Source organism: Lampris incognitus, chromosome 6, assembly GCF_029633865.1.
Source record: "Lampris incognitus isolate fLamInc1 chromosome 6, fLamInc1.hap2, whole genome shotgun sequence".
Taxonomy (NCBI): domain Eukaryota; kingdom Metazoa; phylum Chordata; class Actinopteri; order Lampriformes; family Lampridae; genus Lampris; species Lampris incognitus.
The window spans coordinates 59,906,591-59,924,326 of record NC_079216.1 but is presented as its reverse complement, the minus strand read 5'-3'; positions in this window follow the sequence as shown (position 1 = coordinate 59,924,326).

The following is a 17,736-nucleotide window of genomic DNA, read 5'->3' as shown; positions in this document are numbered from 1 at the left end:
TAGCTCTGCTGTTCTCAACCACCTTTGGTGGTGTTTCCCATCTGGACTCGGGTATTTCCAGTCCGTATTGGGCACAGATGTTCCTGTACCCGGCCACTTAATTACGCCCCCCCCCCTCTCTCTCTGGTCCTTCTTTAAGTCCCAGCCCCCCCCCCCCCCGTGGTAGTAGTGGCAATGTATGATGGGGGATTACAGACAAACATTAACAGCTGAACACTAAGAAGAAACTTGGTAACTGGCAACCTTTTTGGGGGAGGGGGGGTTGTGGATGAAGTATAAGCACTTTAAAATGGCTGTCAGTGATTTCATTTTAGAACAGTTTTCATAATATTCGGTCAGACTCTTACGAGACCCTACAACTAGCAAGTAAGTAGATGCACTGGAAAAAGGAAGAAGAAAAAACCCCGGTCTCTGCGGCCGCCTTAGGCGCTGTAAACAGAGGCAGAAACTTTTCCCTGCGCGCTCTCCTTACCAGCCAGTCAGGAGAGTGCTTTACAAGCCAGCGTCTCCATTGGTCCCTACCTGCTGTCAGTCAGCTCGTGCGTTCACAAGGCTCTCGGGCAGAAGTGAGGGGGCGGGTTCTTTTTTCTTTCTTTCTTTCTTTTTTTTTTTTGCAGGATGTTTTCAAAATACATTTAGCGCTTGCTAACTTACTTCCTCCCAGCTTCGCTTTTGCCCCCCACGTTATGAGATATCTTGATCCAAGCCAAGATTTTTGAAGCATTGTTGAATCTCAGCAAGAAGGAACTGCTGTGCTGCACCACGCACCTCCCTTGCCTGGTGCACATCTAAACAACCGAATGGCCCTTTTTGAATCGATTATAAAGTTCTGAGAACAAACACGTCTATTTTGCCTTTTTTTCCAAGTCTGTCTGACTGATTCAATTACCAGACTGTAAACGAGTGCAAAGAAAGCCTTTTCCCATAGAAGAGTCTGGTGAGTGTGTGTAGTCATAAGTATTACAGATGTGTTTAGGATGAAAGCGCGAGCAAGTGTTTGAGGGCAGAATGAAAAGGAAGCAATATCACTTTAGCAAGTGTCTGCAGTAAAGTACTGCATCAGTGGGCGGGTGTGGGAAAACAAACTCTTGGGCACGCACACATGCGCCCAACCACCCACCCACATTGCACATGCACATGCAAACACACACACATGCACAAATACAAGCACACACACACACACACACACACACACAGAGTGGAGCTGTCACTCACTAAGACCACGTCTTCTCTGAAGGCATTTTTTCAGAATGCGCCAGCGTTATCTCACTGCTACAGTTGTGGCTTCAATGGCGGTGAGACATCCTGACTTGGAAAGTGAGACTCCATATCTTGAGCAACCCCACAAACCATAAACTGCAGGCAGCAGCGTCTGCAGCCCAGCTTGCCGGGACTTCAAACACTAACAAGCTGGAATAACATTTTGCTTGGGGTGGCTTCCCTTGACAGCTCCCAGCTGCTGGCAAGCTGATGGAAAGAAGACAAGATTTATTACAAGCCTTGTTGCATTTGGATAAAACCTAACCACATCGTATAGAAACTTTGGGGTCGCACAATGTGTGATTACAGTTCCATTCTCTGTGGCTCGGCATAGGATCCAAAGTGCACATCAATCCACTGGAAAATCAATTTCCATCTCTCAGCTAGTGCTCGGCTTTCAGTCTCGCTGAAAGCTGTGTGAGGAATTAAATTGACATTTGAGGTTAATCGTGAATTGCTTTAAAAATGACTTCCATTTACATGATACAATAAGGCGCGTTGAAATAAAATCAGCATAAAGAGTTGAAAGAAGGCTTGGGCTAGGGTTGACTCTTCACACTTCACGCAGCTTCGGCTCCCGTGGTTTAAGAGCCGCTTTACACTCTCTGTGTGCCGGGGTATCATGCTATTTCGTAACGGGAAACGTGAGGCGATGGTGAACCACCAGACTGAACCAAAAATAGCTCCTCTCTGGGCCTGTGCAGTACAGATGCGATGGCAAAGTACAGATGTCCTCGCACCAGCACAAACAATCAACCGGCAGACACGGCTGTGACTACCTTGTAGTGGAATCTGGATTTTATAAGTTTTGCACACACACACAAAAAAAAAAAAAACCCGCCCGTTTATGCAACATTAAATCCTCTCAAATGAACCCGCCTTCTTGGGCATGGACGTTGATTGCACAAAGGGGGCATTTATCTTTGCTCAGCAAGTCTGAGCAAACAAGGTCGTTACTGGTTGGATGGGTTAACTTGTGATCAGCCGTGCTCCGCACCGGTGATTCAAGGAACTGAAAGCGAGTGTAAACCAAGCGCACAATGCACTGAAGTAACCCTGCAACACCTAATCAGAAATCGGTGGAAAATATGTGTGGGGATTTTAGAGACAGAGGACATACTGAGGCATCACAACCTCTGTGCAAGTGTCATATATGGGCATGTGCGGTCTGTCTGTGTATGAGTGTCTGCGTGTTGCATCTGCATAACGGCGGGGCGTTCGCTCTCCCCTCAGCTGCAAACACTCGGTGGTGCAGATCTCTCACAGACAGGCCCGACCTGCTCAGACCTGGAAGGCGGTTACGATGTTGTAACCCCATCTCCTTTATTCCATATTGTTTTCTGCATGTAATCAGTTTTACCTTCCTTGAGCACCACTTGTAATTTAATACAGCACTCGATCCGATAACGTAAAAAGCCTGAAGCTTTTATTGATGGCTTCCCATCACGGCATTTTTCCAGCCCAAATGGCACAGTGGTTTGGCTCCATTTTTATTTGTTTATAATTGAGCAGTGTGTGTGTGTGTGTTGGGAAAAAAAAGAAAAAAGAAGTGTAGCAGAAGTCACTCACTTGAGGCTAGATGCTGTTTATCCAGCGTGAAAATGCACACGAGGAGAGGTTGATGAGACCACCCACATTGATTTGAATTGGAGGCAGGCACACTGTGGCCTACAAAGCAGCGAAGTCTCTAACCAGATAAATCTTTGCTTTCATTAACCACATGAGAATGGTCTGACATCTGCAGAACATTTCAGACTACATTTAGACTTTGTGCAACTGACAATTCAAACATCACAGAGTGCGAAGGGGTTGAAACCGGGGATTTGACTCAGTGTGGTGGAAAGGCGTGCGGTTAAGAGAACGGAATGAATGTGGCGCAATTATTCATCGCTGTGTAGGTGGATAAAACGCAGCACCTGCCTGCATCCGTGCACCATCCTTCCTCTGTCTGTGTCTCTTTATCTTGTCTGTCTGTCTGCCACTACGCCCGAGCCTTAACAGCTCCCAAACGCCCGGAGCCAAATCCCAGTGCGTGGCTGCAGAGCCGGCCCAGAGCTAGGGGTTTTTGTGTCAGCGGTAACCCCACGGTCCTCTAACCCGCACCCGGAGCATGCGAAGCCCTGTGTTGCATGTATGTCAGGGACGAATCGTCAAACCGGAAAGTGTCCCGGACGAGCTAAATGAAGTAAAGAAATTCATCATGGGGGTTGATGTTAGTGCTCGACCCCCTCCTCTTTTCACATTACTTTGATTTATAGCGGCACCGGGCTGTACCACACTAAGAATAACAAAGCAGCAGGAGCAGCTCTCATAGTTCTGTGATTGTATTGATTTTGATAGCCGGACCCACGGTTTGTGCAGCTCGGGGCGTATTTTATCGAGAGCAGTGAAATAACAAAGGAGATGGGCTGGAAGTTCTCGATGTATACCAATCAGAATTTATAAATTGCTCCATTACCTTTATTTCCCTTGGTTACTCTGAGAACATTAGCAATTATTCTCTCATGGGCTTGGCTCATAAAACTAATAATCTGGTGATTTAGTGCCTGGTGGCACAGTGCAGCCAGCCTAGCCTGCTCTAATCCATTCATCTTGCCACCTATTAGTTTTATTTTGGAAGGACAAATTGCTTTCCAAGAGAAAATGGGTCAATAGGTGTCCTCTATTAGAAATTGCTAACAATGTAAATGTTTTTTTTGTGTGTGTGTGCGTCTGAGTCTGGTGGAGAATATTACAGGCTGATTATCATTCCATTTGCATACTGTGAAGTTGCCTCAATTATCTTTTCTTTTTTTTCTTTTTTTTTTTTTTGGACTGCATGACCAAATTGGAAATAGCCAAGGTTATATATCCAGTCCTTCATTTATTCTTTATTTGTTTCATCTCCACATGCATACAAGTGTGCGAGTGCATGTGTGTTGGTGTGTGCATTTTTGTGTGTGGTGCCAGACGGAGTCAATGTTGTCCTATTGCTTTTTTGTTGTTTGATATGGAGGTGGATGTCTAAGCCTGTGAGCTGAGATGGCCTCTATCGCATGATGGCTCCCGCCCACTGTCCTATTAGCAGCTCCCCAGAGAAAGAAAGACCGGGAAGCTTGGGAGACAGCCCCAGATTAGCTCATAAATCACTGCCCCGGGGACCAACACAAAACAGTGACATCATCACTCTGAGACCTTCTGTCCTGCAATCAGGCTGACTGTGCAGTCCGGCAACATTCCCGCTCAACTGATAGGAGCAGGCAGCGGGCTGTTTACTAAGAGCCTATTACATAATAGCAGACATTACGATGAAAAATATCCCCATCCTTATTCCAGAGCTGCTGCATTATGCACAGCAAGCTGCAAAAAAAAAATCATGCACCAGAGAGTAAGATCATGGTAACCTTAGAGATTTCATTAACTTTCTTCTTTTCAATTACTTCAGATCTGTCTATCTGATTGCTTCTTTTCTTTTATCTAGTTATGAATCATGACCAAAGAGAGGATGAACGCTCGGGAAAAACAATAAATGAGTCCACCTCATATATTTAATGTTGCAATCTGACTAATACACAAGAACGCGCCTCCTCATGTCGCTCTACCTTTTCAAAATCCTACAAATCCTACAGTGTGTAGCGCCGGTGGTCAGATTCAGCAGCTGCTGTTTGCTATGAAGTAGTTGTTTGTGAGGGCTGCTGTGTTATTTGCTCTGTAACAAGGATTTGGATCCCTCCCTCCTTCCCTCATACACACACTCAGAGGTCTGTGGTCACACAGCTGGCTGAGCCTGGCCAACCGCTCCAACCTCACCACTTCCCCTCTCTGGGTGGGATGAGAGCGAGAGAGACAGGGAGCGAGGGGAAAGAAAAGGAAGGGGGGGACGGCCCTCCATTTGGTAACTCCCTAGTTGTGCCTCGCCTGTCCCGACGAAGCACGCAGCACATACAGTCAGTGTAAAGAAAAGTATAGAGGGTCAGTGAGGGTGTGTTTACGTATCCTAGAATGACCCCTTTCCACACATATGGCATCTTTGTGTCCCACGGACCAGAAGAGGCTTGTCCAGTGTCAGTTGGTTGGTTCTACTCCAGACACCTAACAGGGATGCTGTTGTCACCGCACACTTCCATCTGCCTGCAGCCGAGGCTTTGATCCAAAATGGGTCACTGGCAACAGCATCACCGCACCCCGTCTACAGCTGACGACCGATAGAAATGCCCCAGAGTGACCGTTCTTTGACCAAATTGATGTCAACATTTTTAATTCTAGTTTCTAGCTCGCTTTAAATGTCTGAAAGGAGCCGTTTCCCGCTGAAGGACCCGGGTTCCTGTTTTGTTAGTGCAGGGTGGTGGGCGGAGATGTATTTGTCACATGAGGGGAGTCATTGTGGTCCCAAGGCAGCTGACCTCTGTCCCCAGCAGGCTCTGCTGATGTAATCTGCCAGACTAAACCCTACATTTACACAGGATCCACAGATGAGATAAGAGGCCCCAAGGCTGGCTTATCTGCTGCTATCAGAGGAGAGGAGCGGAGCCAACTTCCCATTTCCTTCTCCCTCTGTGTCCCAGAGCCTCGCTGCCCTGTCAGGCAGGAGCAGATTTGTGTAATGACATCAGAGGGAGACTGAGGCCTGGCGACAATGGCCCAAAGGCGCCCGGATCGTAAACCTAATTGGTGGCTGTCGCAAATTAACTACGCGGCAAATTTCCACGTACTACCCCTTGTTGCTTTGCTAATTTTCGAAGAGCTGCGAGATGGGAATAGCTGTATATGCTAACTCAATTGATTTGGTAAGCGGTCACAGGGGCTTCTCTAGGGGGCTTAGGCATAGCGTCGGAGGGAATTTATGCAGAAAGTTTGGGGGTATTATTAGAACGCTGGAATGTCCAGCATCTTAATTTCTTCGTTGTAAGTCAGCAGGGATTTATAGCTCCTGCTCAGCTGGTTAACGTTAGTGGGAAAATGTAAGGACGGGCACCTATGATATAAAAAAAATGAGGGGAATCATGTGCACATTTATAAAAGATCTTTGTCTGCTTTGCCCAAGGAGCTATTATAATGATGTGCAAGCTGCCCTGGTAGTACAGCAATAGACATGCCACGCAACCACAGTGCCTCCGCCAGAGGCCCCCCCCCTCCTCCCCCTCTCCCCTTTACGCCACCACATTCAAAAATACTGTATTTCGCCCCAGCAAATCGGCTGGCTCCACAGCCTAAGGTTAAGCGGCTTCCCAACCTCAAAGCGAGGGGTCAGCGTGGGGGGAAAAAAAACATCACACAAGAGCCACAATTGCAGCCCTCAAACATGAAAAGTCTCCTTTTATTTTTGACAGGCTTCCCACTTTTAATGGTCGCGCCTATGTGCTGCATAAACAAACAGTGAGGGTTGGTCTGCGCAGGCAAGCCAGCGACGGTGGCTTCGGCGGTGAGCTGGATTACAGGCTGAGAATCGAGCTGTGGTCGAGATGGCACCCACTGCGCTCCACTCAGCCTCTGTGACAAGTCAGCTGAGCTTTCGCTCTCCCCGCTCTTTAACAGCTCAATGGTGACTGCAACATTTCCAGATGTCTGGGGCTGCGGCTTCCATTGGGAGCCAATCCACGCTGTAATATAATTCATTTGGCTACCGTTAGACGGGATATCTGTTGACAACGTTTCTTCATGTACTGCTTTGCATGTGTGCGTTTTCCATATTCCCATTCCGCAATCGCCTATCAGCGATTTCCATATTGTGTCACAGTCGCTTGGCACCGCGGTGGCAAAACCAGCAGAGGCAGATGCGTTAAGAATAGCCTGGTGTCGATCAAGCAGTTTCAGTTCCGAGTAATTCTTACCTCACGTCGGAGGACTTTCGGTCCGCCACTTTCTCGCGTTTAGAGACAACCTGTCTCCCAATCTGGCTCTTGATTTTTTTTGGGGGGGGGGGCGCGGGTCACGAGATTAGAACACCGGGACTCGTGCGGCGTCACACGTCATAAGGCTCCAGCGGGATTCGCTCAGATTTGTGTATCAGCCCCCCCCCCTCCCCTCCTGCCGCCTGAAAAATCACACAAAAGAAGCGGAAAAACAGGAAGATATTGCTGTGGAAACATTGTGGGCGATGGCGGGGTTTTTTTTTGTTTTTTTTGCCGCTCGTATTCCGACAAATGACACTTACGGGTGGTTTCGTTTAAGAATTGGGTTTCGGGTTAAGTTTAGACAGCGGCTGTGCTTACGGTCAGGGTTAGGTTAGCTGGGTTGTCGCTGCGCTGAGCGAGGCCATCAATCACGTGATTTGTTTCGAACGTGGGTGGGCATAAAAGAATGGCCGCGTTTACCGCGAGCCCTCACGCTTGCTGGCGTGCTGACGTCAGCCGAGGGGAGCGCGTCTTATTGGCTCTGGATTATGGATCGCGTCGAAGCGGCCGCCAACCGCTTTTTTGAGCGAGACATGGAGACTTGCGGCGATGTCAGATATGTTCGATGCCGTCGTGGCTAAGGGTCAGGACCGGGACAGGCTGCATTCAGACAGCGCTGAATATCACCAAGCGTCAGCTCCGCCTAAGTCGGGCTGAATCTTGAATGCAAGCTTAGAAGTTTGTGTAGCCTGGGTGGCGTGGCGGTCTATTCCGTTGCCTACCAACACGGGGATCGCTGGTTCGAATCCCCGTGTTACCTCCAGGTCGGTCTAGCGTCCCTACAGACACGGTTGGCCGTGTCTGCGAGTGGGAAGTCGGATGTGGGTATGTGTCCTGGTCGCTGCACTAGCACCTCCTCTGGTCGGTCGGAGCGCCTGTTCGGAGGCATGTGGTAGTCTGCAGCCCTCCCCGGATCGGCAGAGGGGGTGGAGCAGCGACCGGGACGGCTCGGAAGAGTGGGGTAATTGGCCGGGTATAATTGGGGAGAGAGAAAAAAAGGAGGGGGGGGGTTGTGTAGCCTGTACCATTCAGTTATACTTACGCAGCCCCCACTCCCCATAGGGCTCCTCTGTGTGTGTGTGTGTGTGTGTGTGTGTGTGTGTGTGTGTGTGTGTGTGCGCGCGCGCGCGCGCCTTCATCCACATAGTGTCTGATGCTGTTGCTGCGTCCGCATCTTTGCTCTGCCTTCACGTGTCCCCGCGCTTTTGCGCCTCCCCTCCCCTCCCCAGCCCCGTTAATGAGAGGGGGTCTAATTAAAGATAAAAGATTCTTCCACAAAACTGTAACTTCATTAAACTGCAACTTCAATATAAGCTGTCAACCAGCCACCCGTCCCTGCACATAAACACAGCTAATTACCATTCAGTCCTGTCCTCCTGCTCTCAGCCCCCCCCCCCCCCGCTCTCTATCTATTTCAGTCTGCCCCTCTTTCTCGCTCCTTGGAAGACCTGGGGTCATTTTTCCAGTCCCTTCAAAGACGGTGACACGATAAGAGCAAGTAAAAAACCAAGGCTGGTGTTTCTTCTCACTTGCACTTTATTGTAATGTAAAACAGGGTCAGGCGTCATTTGCATATGATGGCGAGAATTCAAATTTGGTGGTTATTAGCCTTAGGAGTAGTGTAACGGCTCATATAAAACCAGCCTTAATCAGGAGACCATGAACTGGCAATCGCTTATACTGCTGTACTTGTATGTGTGGATGGAGGAAGCCCCCGAGTAATCAATAGCGCGCTTTGTTTTATTTACTGGCCTGTTTTGATAAAGCGTATCACAATTGACTCTGCGGCTCGCATCAAAAAGCTTTCATCGACCCCAGAAAAATCTTGCCCAACGGCATCGATTCCTCCTCAGCAAGGATGCCTGATGGTGGGGCCTAGGTTCATGCATCATCGGTGGTAGATCTGGACGTCTGTGACCCAGCACCGCTAGTAAATCAAATGTCGGTTTACACAGGCTTAACAACACTGCCGTAGCGAGCAGAGTGGGACAGCGGCACCTTTCTTTCAGCCCAGCTGTGTACGTTACATGTAAATGGGATCATTTGCCTGGCCGGTTATCCTCCGTCCCAGCTCTGGCTGTGTGCGGCCTTTCGCCGCTGTTTGTCTGGCGATGGAGAGATAACCCCGAAGCCTTGTTAGATCCCTGACAGACGCGGTTTGTCAATCTGTGGTTTCGAAAACCTCCCCAATCGAGAAATCTCCCGGAGCAGGCCGATGGATTGTGCCGGGGTGAACGTCAGCGAGGCCTTTCATGTCCCGGCGGCCGGAGGGAGAGGGAGAGGAGAGAGCTTTGGCAGGTACACTGTACTCTTTGTTTACCCTTTCTCTCACCAGTCTGGTGCGCAGATGGCTTACAATTATTTCTCTGTGTGCGCGTTGCCACTGGCGAGCCGCCGCCGGCTTTTCAGAGATTGGCGTAATCCTCCATTATTTATGATTGTCTGGGATTGTCTGGATCAAGACTGAACACAATATGTTAAATAACAGAGGAGAGAGAGAGAGTAAGGCGGCGGAGGGGAATGAAATTCAAACAAAGAGGGTGGAAACGGGGAAGTCGGGGCATCCGTAATGAAGATGTGATGCTCGCCGTTGGTAGGGGCGCTCCTGAATGCAGCACCCTTCAATCCCATTAACACAGACTAAATATACCATTTGTTTTAAGACTGCCGGTGGTGGTGTTTATGCTAATGGCTCGGTCGCCCTAGGCGGTTTTAGAAGACTTTTGGAGGGCACCGGCTAATAATTAGATTTAATAAGGAAGTCAATTTCTATCCTCATTTGAAATAAAAATAAGAAGCTTAGCCTCTCATAGGAGAGACATTAATTTGTTGATTTCGTTTCGCTTTCGCTCTCAGGGGTTCTGCCTGCAGACCGCTTTAACCCGTTGTTCCCTTGTTTAGGAAAAATATGACTGGGAAAAGTAAAGCGGCTGCCGTGTTTTGACGATATCCAGAAGAAAATGATTCCACTTTCCAAAATGATCTCATATCTATCTATCTATCTATCTATCTATCTATCTATCTATCTATCTATCTATCTATCTATCTATCTATCTATCTATCTATCTATCTATCTATCTATCTATCTATCTATCTATCTATCTATCTATCTATCTATCTATCTATCTATCTATCTATCTATCTATCTATCTATCTATCTATCTATCTATGTATGTATATATATGTGTGTGTGTGTGTATGTATGTATATATATATATATATATATGTGTGTGTGTGTGTATATGTATGTATATGGTAGAGATAACATCCATTACCAGCTGTAACCCTGATCAGCCTCCTGTGTCTTTCTGAAATGCTGCCAAAATTGTGTGTCTGCTGGTGGAGGCGTCTGCAGACAATCCATGGACGGGAAAACTGTTTCTTGATTTGCATTGGATGAGAAAATGCAAAGAACCGCGTTACACGAGTCACGCATGGACGCACAGTTTCGGCGGCCTTTTGGAGACACGCAGCTTGGTGTCGTGCTAATGCTAACTGCGAATGACGTGTTGCCCATACAACATGTATATGGAGATCATGTCGAAAAGATATTGTTTCCTTTTTAAGGTTAATGAAAAGACTAGCCACTGACTCAAGCTAGGCAGTGATGTGCAGTGTGCTGAGTAACTGGACAGAGACTGTGAAGGGGGTATAGTCGGCGTTGAGGTGGACAGGGGGCGCTGTGCTGACCCGTGCGCTCCTGCAGAGCTCATCATGTTGGCCGACTGTGCCGGACTCTGCTCTTCTTGGCTCAGGTGCAGGGGTTCCAGCCGGAGGAGCGCTCTGATCCCCTGTCAGACGGCAGGCTTATCCCCCCCAGCCCTGATAACTTCCTCAGCTCTCTATTATTCTTCCACACCCTGCCAAGCTCCTTCACATCCCCTCGCCCTGTCTCTCTTTTTCAACTTAATAATGGGATCGAGTACCCCTCCAGAGCAAGCAGCCATGCTGGCTCCAGGTGAGGGAATCATTTTCAGCGAGCATGTGTCAGTCAGCAGGTATAGGAGCGCTTGTGAGGAGTCAATTTGTGTGGAGTCCATTTTTTTTTTTGCAGAGGAGTAGAGCTATATTACTGTGTGCCGGGGAATATGAAAGGCTGCCCAGTGGGGCAGCGGTGAAATCCAGTATATGGGGAGAGAAGCCTGTGTGCCATATCATGAGGAGGTTTCTTAGACTCGGTTGCCTCCATTTTTTTTTCTTTCTTATTCTTTCTGATAAATCCATCGCAGCAACAAACTGCAGCAAGCTACTTTAATGTCGTCGCTCATTATGCGGTTTTGCCTATCCGCCGTGGCTGCGTGTACGTCTGATGGAGGTGAACGTGTTTTTCATGCCTTTTATGAATAGGCTTTTATTTTGACCACAGCACTTTTCTTTTTTTTTTCTCTCTGTGTGGGGCTGCTGCCTTGACAAAGTATTTTCTGCCAGACAGTCATGTGAAGTCATTCCCATATCATGTGAATTTAATCACGAACCATGACTGAATTTAGCCCCGAAGAACTTTAATCACATCAGCTATTTAGCAAAATGGATTACAGAAACAAAAGCTTTGTTGAAGAACTCGTTCCTCTTAAACAATTAATACCGCTTGTTCCTCTGATCAGATGAACGTGGAATTCTTTAACGCTGTTTGTGGCCTGCTTTATGGAGAGTACCCGGGAGTACGCATGTCGCCCAGCTGTGTGGCTGGTTAACCTTGAACTGGTTGTAATCGTTGTTGTTTGTTGTCACAACACACTGTAATGCTGCTGTGCCGTCGCCGAGTCAAGTACTCGCATTAGTCCACAATGGGGCCGTTCTGACTCCTGGTGACGCGGCATGAAGGGTTTGAATGAAAACTTGGGTGTCAAAGGGCCACTCTGTGTGTGTGTGTGTGTGTGTGTGTGTGTGTGTGTGTGTGTGTGTGTGTGTGTGTGTGTGTGTGTGTGTGTGTGTGTGTGTGTGTGTGTGTGTGTGTGTGTGTGTGTGTGTGTGTCTCCGCGGCCCTTTTGGGAAGTAGGTCACTGAAACGAAGGGGATAAAGAGACAAGTGGTGGTTTTGCAGCTCTGCTAAGCATGGCGAACACAGAGCAATCACGTAGCAAGATAGCAGCTCTGTGTGAATGGACGAGGCTGTGAAAGGAGTGTATTGGCTGGCCGCTGCTTCAGCGCTGGCAGTCGTCACAAGAAAATCTGAGGCGTTTTTGTCGTAGGTGCATCGTGCAAAAAGCCATTTTAGTGGCCGTGTAGGCCTGGTCGGCAAATATGTACAGTGCGGCATAGCATGACCTTTGTGCTGAACCATGATTTCTCTTCTTCTTCTTCTTTCGGCTTGTTCCCTGTTTTGCAGGGGTTGCGACAGCAGATCCCCCCCCCCACTTCTCCCAATTTGTATCCAGCTAATTACCACACTCCTCCGAGCCATCGCGGTCCACTGACCCGCCCCCTCTGCTGATCTGGGGAGGGTCGCAGACTACCACGTGCTTCCTCCGATACATGTGGAGTCGCCAGCCGCTTCTTTTCACCTGACAGTGTAGAGTTTCGCCAGGGGGACATAGCGCGTAGGAGGATCACATTATTCACCCAAGTCCCCCCCCCTCAAACAGGCGTCCTGACCGACCAGAGGAGGCGCTAGTGCAGTGACCAGGACACATACCCACATCCAGCTCCGACCAAGCTGGAGGTAACACAGGGATTCAATCCTGTGATCCCCGTGTTGGTAGGCAATGGAATAGACCGCTACACTACCCAGATGCTCCGTCACAGCAGATTTTATAGTTTTCATCGGTACCCTGTGTGCCGTTGTTAACCCAGGCCTCGACCAATCCAATGTTTGCAACCTACCTGACGGGTCGCTCCTACCAGGTGACATGGAGGGGATCTGTGTCGGAGCCTTGCAGACTGACTACAGGCGTTCCACAGGGTTCCATTCTGGGTCCTCTCTTTTTCTCCCTGTACACAACATCCCTGGGTTCTGTTATTCGCTCGCATGACTTCTCTTACCATTGTTATGCCGATGACACCCAGCTGATCTTGTCCTTTCCTCCCTCTGACACACAAGCAGAGACACGCATTGCTGCGTGCTTGACTGGCATCTCGAAGTGGATGGTGACACACCACCTGAAGCTCAATCTGGCAAGACAGAGCTGATGTTCCTCCCGGGGAAAGGTTGCCCGCACCGAGACCTGGCCATCACCATTGAAAACACTGTGGTGATGCCAACTCAGACTGTGAGGAATCTGGGTGTGATCCTGGATGACCAACTGTCGTTTGCTGCAAACATTGCATCGGTTGCTCGCTCCTGCAGATTTCTCCCCTATAACATCAGGAGGATTTGCCCATTCCTCACCGACGAGATGGCACAGGTGCTCATCCAGGCTCTGGTCATCTCCCGGCTGGTTTACAGCAACTCCCTCCTTGCTGGCACCCCAGCGTCAGCCATCAGACCTCTGCAGCTTGTTCAGAAAGGTGCAGCTCATCTGGTGTTCAACCACCCTAAGTTCTCCCACAGAACTCCCCTTCTCACTTCCCTACACTGGCTCCTAGTAGCTGCTCGCATCCAGTTTAAGACTCTGGTGCTAGCCTACAGGGCAGTGAAAGGAACAGCTCCTTCCTATCTCCAGGCCATGGTCAAGCCCTACACTCCCGCCCGACCACTTCGCTCTGCTGCCTCAGGACGCCTGGTTGCCCCGTCGCTCAGAGGCCCATGCTGCCGATCGACCCGGTCACGGCTCTTTTCTGTCCTGGCCCCACAGTGGTGAAATGAACTCCCCACTGATGTCAGGAGTCGCTGCCCATCTTTCGGCGCAGGTTGAAAACTCACCTCTTCAAGAACTACTACCCTGTTACTTGTTCTTAGCACTCATTTAAAAAAAAATGTAAAAAAAAATCTCTTTCTTGCACATTTTCTTTAGCACTGGTTTTGCTGTTAGATGCTTGTTTAGATGCACTTATGACCTCTGATGACTAGTAGTTCTCCTGATTTCCTACGTTAAATGCACTTACTGTAAGTCGCTTTGGATAAAATTGTTGGCTAAATGACTGTAATGTAATGTAATGTAATGTAATGTGTGGTCTTGTCAATCCGCATACTGATTTGGCAAACTTTTACATCAGAGGCCCTTCCTGACACAACCACTAAGCCTATGGATGGCGGCACAGGTAAAGCGCTGGACGCCGTCCCGGTTTTCATGGATTTGCACCCATGCCTGTCTCCATGCTGAACTATGATTTACAGATTATCAGTAGGTTCAAAGATGATGGACTGGTGGTCTCGTGTTAGAGTACGTATACACAAGCACACTCGGCCCCTATCGGCTCAACACGGCTCTATAGTTACTCTGATTAATTTTCATTTGTGACACGGACTTGCTCATTGTTGCTTACCAGTGATGTTATTACAGCGGTACCCACACTTATAAGTGACCAGATATTGTCTCCTTTTAATACTGTTAAATGATTCCCGGAGCACAGCAACAAAATAAAGTAGCCTTTCTCTCTCTCTCTCGAGTCTTTTTACATTTCAGCGCTGAAACTCTTGACTGATGAGCCAATATGGGATACGAATACAAAATCCTTTTCCTGGTCTCGACACACACCAGGCCTTATTTGTAGGGTTTTATATTGGAACTGGCTCAATGCCAAAGACTTTTCATCTTAAAAACAGTACATCCGAATAGGAAATCACTGTTGGAACATGTCCCGGCGTGAGATGAAGCACCTCAGTTCTTTCTTCAGTTATGTTAGGAACATAAAGACGTCCTTTCTGCATCTGGGTTTGACTCAATAAGAGGCTCTCCGACATTAACATTAAGGTTAATAGAACACCACTGTTTATCTTTTACCCTAGCGTGACTGTAAAGCTATGAAGGAAAGCAAAGCGCACTAAAGTGTGCCATGCTAACGTGTTGAGTGGTGCTATTACTGCCTGCACTTACATTTATCAGTGGCTGTTGATGGCCAGGAATATGGAATTCAGAGGAGCATTTGGCTCAGTGTCCTCCACTGTAGAGGGCTGAATACAACTCCAGGTTGCTGCCAAAGGCCTCATGGCTTTGTTTTGCGACTTCACTCATGTCTGCATTTTTCCTTTTTTGATAAGGACATTCATCCTGTTGGCATTGATTACAGTCTGATGAGTCACCCTGATACAGTGCAGGCAATTCATCTCACCACCACACACAAGGCCCTTTGTTAGATGGAATGTGTGCGTGTGTGTGTGTGTGTGTGTGTGTGTGTGTGTGTGTGTGTGTGTGTGTGTGTGTGTGTGTGAGTGCGTGCGTGCGTGTGTGTGTGTGTGTGTGTGTGTGTGTGAGAGAGGATGTATACTCGCCTGTGATATGTGCATGTGTTTATGAATGTATTTTGGAGTGCATCTTCCTGAGAAAAAGCGTGCCAACACTTTCGCTTTCACTCACTGCAATACAAATGCACCATTTACAGAAACGGGGCCCTTATTTTCTGCTCCATGAACAGGAAACTAACCCTGAATGCGAGCGAAAAATACCCCAGTCATTTATTAACCGGGAGTTACGTTAATGAGCCGATGGTGTGTGATCTCCGAATACAACCAATATAGCCTCGTGATGGATTGTTCGCTCTGCCATTGATCTTTGGCTTGTTCTTGCACCGTGCAGCCAATTTCTCCAGATAGCATATCGTGGAAGCAGAAGATCATTAACACAAATCCAAGATCGCGCGTGATAATCGTGGTTATACCTTTGTTGAATGCTGAGCATGAGCGAGAAGACAATGCGACCTCAAAGTTATCTCCGTCTGAAAGCAGCAAAACGTTTACTCTCCGGCCATAACTGTGCTATGTGGCAATCAAGTTTCTACTCCCAGTTCAAAGTAGCAGGAGTGAGAGGGACAATCTTATGCTGTAAAGAATTAGAGCCACCTCTGCAAATAGGCCAATGCGTAATGCCAGAGGGTGGGAGTTTCTCTGAGGCTGGGGTTTCCGTGTAAATAAACAGTGTGGAGGTCTCAGTGGGTGGAGGCCCCTTCTCCCTGGGGTTGGGCCCAGCCTTTTGTTGCCTTTAATCCAAGCACTCTCTATTGAAAAGCATGGAAGGGGGGGGGGGTGCCTTGGTGAGATTAGTCCACTGGCTCTTGTGTGTGCTTGAGTTTCTCACAGTCTGCCTCTATACTTTTGGAAATAACACAGTTATCCCACATCCTCAAGGTGGCTGACAAGAATGGCGAATGACCAACTGTTGGGTATACCAAGATGTGAAAATGACTTTAACATGCCCACATTTATCTAGGATTCTCAAACCTTACAGAAAATCATTGGTTGTTTTTTTATATTTTTGATAAGCCACCAAGGGCCTTTGAGAAAATCAGTGGATAATGTGCGTGAATTTGGCTGCATTTCAGTGTAATGTCATTATGCGTCCTACAGTGCAGTGGCTTCCCATGTCTGTATTCTTCTTGCCAGCTTGGAGGCTTTGTGTGTGCATTGTAGTATATCAGAGTGAGCTGGGTGTACCAATACCAAATGATCGTTCCACATGTCCCTTTTTTCATGCGCCCCCCCCAACCCCCCCCCCCCATTTCACAGACGTGACGTGTGAAGTGGCAAAATAAAACCGATTTTAATCACTCACTTTATATACGACACAGAAACACTATTTTTTTTTTTTGGATGAAAAGTCCAATAACATTTTGCTCGAGAGGAAAGGTTAGCCTGGGAAGAGCGCTTTATTCCAATATGCCCTTTTCCAGAACATATAGCATAACCCCGGCCTTTGAATGCTGTAGCACCATAGCGTAAAACACATCAAGTTGTTGGTTTTTTGTCGTCGTGTGTCGTGTGCCCCCCCCTGTCCCCCCCCCCGTTTAATGGCAGAAAAAGCCGATTGCCTTTTGCGTTAAAGGCGAACACGATTCCCTCCGTCCCCCCGTTACGTAGGCCAATGCGCAAAGGAAAACTAGCTACAGGTTGTAATGTTACAACCGTTTGCATGCTTCCTCTCCTCCTTTGTTTAACGTGGGCTCTCATTACCACGTGGTGGTAACAGATTGTTTGAACTGGAGAGAGAAAAGCCATCCGAAGCTAATTAAGCAGCCATCCCCGGCACCGCTCACAGGCAGAGGACCGAGGAGAGCGCAGGCATTTGTCAGCGCTTCGCCCCGCGTGGCTTTGATTGACAGGCGAAGCGCCGCCCACCAAGAGGCCTGGCGCGGCGTGGTTCGGCCAATCGTGAGCTGGCAAGTGAGAGCATCGCTTGGCCATTGGACAGAAGGCCTCGCCGAACGCGGAGGAAGTCCCACGTGGGGGAGGGAGAGAGAGAGAGAGAGCATGAGAGAGAGAGAGAGAGAGAGAGAGAGAGAGAGAGCGGAAGAGAGAGAGAGAGAGCGATGGCTGGTGGTTCCTATCAGACAAAAGCCGTCATCGCAATGTACAGCTATCACACACATGTTGATAAGTGGTCATATATATGTCATATATGCATATAAATGCAAAAGTCGTGTACAACTCAAGCGACCAATTAACGCTGAGCTGGCGTTAGGGGCAATTCGGGGGTTGTCATCGATCGATTGGAAATTACAGCGTCCTTCGGGCGAGGGGTGTGTGTGTGTGTGTGTGTGTTTTACAGGCGTATTTCTCTGTGGTATCATC